Genomic DNA, 4,278 nt, shown 5'->3' with positions numbered 1-4,278 from the left:
AACATCTTGCACACACCACACCCACGTGAGCACACACACAAGCATCCGTACATCTACACTCCAGGCACAGCGCCGGTCTCCAGAGACTTGGTTCTTTCCAGGCCTCAGAGCACCACTGCTCTGGGCAAGGGGGTCACCCCAGGATGTTACTCGAGCACACATGCTCTCCTCTCAGCCCAGGCTCATCTTTCTTTTCTTAGCCAGCCTGGGGAGGGGGGGGGGAAGGGAAAGGAGAGGAAAGAACCTAGAACTTCTCTGGCAGTCCCTCCCATATGCCCCTACCTCCTCCTTTCTGATTCTCCTTCTTCACATCCAGAAATCACTTTGATTTATTTTGCATATCTTGTCATTGTACCCTGGTCCCTCTCATGGTGCCCAGTGATAAATGCTCCCAAAATATTTGCCAGTACTAGCTGGTATCTCCCATGTATTGCTAATAAGCAATTAATATCAAATTCATTTTTACAAAGGGATATTTCCTCAGGAGACATAACATGAACAAAAGTACAAAAATATTGCCCCAAACCAAAGCAAACTCTCCTTTCCATCCCCTCTGACCTGGGGGAAAGTGGGCTCAAACCTCTGACCTATACAGTACCTACCACAGGCTAACATCCAAGTGGGATGAAGCCAATGGTGAGTTGTTCCCTTGCTTGAAGGACCCAGCTTCTCAGTTGCTGGGCTAGGTGGGCAGATCTCTCTCTCTCCGGGGCTATAGTGGTCCACTTTGTTGCTCACAAAGTCATCTGTCTCCAATGCTCCTTTGCCTAAAAACAGGAATGAATAGACCACACAGGGGAAGAAACAACAGCAAGGTCTCGCATTCATGGACCACCTATCCACCCAGGTGAAGAGAGTAGGTCACGGGTACTAACTTTCTCATCACCTGCAAGCTTACAGCAATCCCTAACTCAATCACCATCAGGAAAGAGAGCTTGAGTTAGCTAGTTAATACCTTCATACTCGGTTCCAACTTTGTAGTCAAATCTTTAACAGTATAAGATTTTTTCTTTACAACACAATAAGCAACCAGGAAACACCTGGGCTTTCTTTGAAAAGGAGAGTTGGAGTCCTCTAATCCACTATCATGTACTTCCAGAAGCAAGATCAACAACCAACTGATGGTCTCTTCACTACTCCCTGCCTCCCCTATGGTGTGGCTCCCTTTTGGCCAGGGCAAATGTAGCTCCCTTGAAGGCAAGGACTGTTTCCTAGCATAGCACCTTGCATGTAATAGTTTGTGGAACTGAATTTAGTAACTTCTTCCATAATCTCAAATTAGTTTCTAGAACGGTTGTGTCAATTTGCAACACAAGTGACAATATGTACAATAGATCCATTTTCCAGCATGAGGAGAAGAATGCTATTTCCTAGAAGAGCTGGGATAATTGATTAATCAACTTTTTTTTTTTTAACTGGAACATCTAATATGTGTAAGGCACTATGAGTCAGTGATGTGCTGGAGCCAGCTGATACTGACTGGAGAGAGCCAATTGTTAAATTTTCAGTGTCAGCATTTATACCTTGGAAACTGGCAAACGCTACAGATCAGGGATTGATTTATTGTTTTCTTGATTAATCAGACTTAATAGAGAGAGGAAAAGTTTAATAACGCATGTTAAACTTAAAAGTATATTACCTAGAAACATCCACCACCCCCATACCCCAACCAGTTGTTAAACATGTGTGAATTTATTTTTCACATGATACATTAATTTCTATTTAAGGGATTAAAGGATTCTGGATTAGAAAGAATTTTGTATATTCCTGTGTCTAGGTTCTGGGTCAGAGACTCTGCTTTTTTACTTTTCTTTGTCCTTAGGAATCTCAATAAGTGTCTTTTCTTTTAAACAAAATTTACTTAATAGAAAGGAGAGATGAGGGTTCTCTTCTTGACACCTGGAGATTCATTGTCTATAGTTTGGGAAGGGATGGATAGTTTGGTAGAACACCTTCTAATTAGCTATTTACCAATTAAAGATGTCTTGGGATATTCAAGGGAGGGGTTGAATAATGAGCTTCTAAAACTAATTATAGATCTGCCCCATGGGGGTCTCTGGTCATGGAGAGGGCCAATACCCTATCACTTAATTGATTAAAATATTAACCTAACCAATAGATTGATAGTCTTGCGCATGACAACTTTGAAAAACACAGAACCACTAAAGTAGTCAGAAAGAACAAGTCTAATCAGGACAAGAGACAGTGTTCAAGATTCAGAGGCCACACAGAGTCAAGCACTTAATACCACACAGAGCCGAAGCTCTGGGATTCTGGGAACAGTGTTGCTGGGGAAGAAAAACCCACTAAAGATGATTCTCCAAAGTGAAACAGAACTTGGGGGTCTTATGTACCTTTTGGGGAATAGAAGACAAGGAAGTATGAATGATTAGCTTTATAATGGCCACAAGGAAAGAGGGAGTCCAGGGCTGGATTATCAGGGAAAGGCTGATGCTTTAGGATGGATACAAAAGGATGATTACAGCCTGGGACTGGGCTACCTGGGAAGAAATCTCTGATACAATGGGAGAAACTTCTAAGACAAAAAGGGTTCTTGAGATTTGATTATATATTAATCTTCCCTAAACTGGGATCATTAAGTTTTTTAATGTTTATTGTTCAGTCAGAGACCAGATCAGTCTGGGACTTCCCTTAAGGCAAGTTCCCAAGGGACAGGGGCAAACTTTGGGGTTCCAAAAAACATAGTTGCCACTGGAAATCAGTCTCTTTAAATAATTTTAATTGTAACAAACATCTACCAGCATATCCCTGACTGATCCCATTGACTGAGCTTTTCCTCTGCTTTTAAGATGAACCACACAATGGAGCACTTAATTATATATTTTAAAATATTATCTGTTTCATTCATTTATGAGGAAACTAACTTCTTGGTGGTGAGGATTATAACTTTTGACGCAGCCTGATATTGTGGAAAGAACACTAGGTTTAGATACAAAAGATCTGATTTTGTAAGGCTTGTGGATCTGTGGGTAAACCATCAACTCTCTCTGAGTCTCAGTTTGTCCCTCTGTAACAGGAGATGAGAAGAATGGTGGCACTATCAGCTAATTCATAAGAACTGGTTCTAGTGACTCTTGTGTTACACAATGACAATGCCCAGAGACAACATTATAAATTGCAAAAGAGTTACATAAATGCATTGGTAGAAGGAAATTTCCTTACTGAGAGTTCCTTATACCAATCAAATCACAGTCAGGTCCAATTTTTACAATGGAATTAGTTTTGCACCATCTATGGAGGTAATTATGAGGAAAATAGGTTTATAAACATCAGGTATTCCTCATCTTTCCAGGCATAACTCATGTTCTACTTTCTTAAAATCTTTCCTAATTGGTCAGTTTACATGAAAGACCTTCTTCATTCTGCTGGTTGCCTGTATTTTTTAAAATTCATTTGATGCTTCTCATGTGCCTTTATATTTGTGCCTGTCTTTTCCTGTATCCTAGACCGTTAGCTCCTTGAGGGTCAAAATGCTTTGGCTGCCTTCTCTCTCTGCTCCTGTGAGTTCCTTTTTTCCATGGGTCAGTTCAGACTGGGATTTCCATTTAAGGAAGGGTCTAGACCAATCATCCTTTATTCTCTGGACTTTGCTGCGGGAACGGGGGTGCCTTTCCCCCCACTTCCCCACTTCTTTTTAGTTACATTTTTATAGGTTGTCTCACCCATCAAAATTTAATAACCTTGAGTGTGGGGGCTGTTTCTTCTTTCAGTTTGTAGTTATATTCTCTGCCCTTAGCACAGTGCCTGGCACATGGGAAACGCTTAAGAAATAATTTACTCATTAATATTTCTGCATGCCCTGCCAAACAGCAGCCTTACCCCCCAGCAGCTTTTTAACCCAGACCAGGCTGGTGCTATCTTCAGGGTATCCCATCAGTGTGGATCTCCCCTCCCGCCACCAGAGCATATTTCATCTTTAGCCGCAGTTCAGTAAAGAGGGGCATGTCCAAAGGGTTCAAGGCCTTGCTTTGGCTTTCCCCCTAAGTAACCCAGGTTTCACGCCTGGAACCTTCTGCCTGGGCAGCACGCTTCCTTACGTATGCTTAGTGGATGGCAAGGCACCCCTGGGCAAACGTTTCTTGGTTAATTGATGATCGTCTTTATCCTTCTGGCGAAGGAGAAGCCCCAGCAGTCCAGAAGCAGCCGGGTTTCTCCTCTCCGAGCCCTGGAAGGCCCCAGCGGGCGGGCGGGCAGTTCCACCCGCCGCAGGTTCCCTGCAAACAGCCTGGGGAGTGACAGACCCCGCCCTGCTCCCCT

The sequence above is a fragment of the Monodelphis domestica genome, chromosome 1, assembly GCF_027887165.1.
Source record: "Monodelphis domestica isolate mMonDom1 chromosome 1, mMonDom1.pri, whole genome shotgun sequence".
In the NCBI taxonomy this organism is placed as follows: Eukaryota; Metazoa; Chordata; class Mammalia; order Didelphimorphia; family Didelphidae; genus Monodelphis; species Monodelphis domestica.
This window is presented reverse-complemented; position numbering follows the sequence as displayed.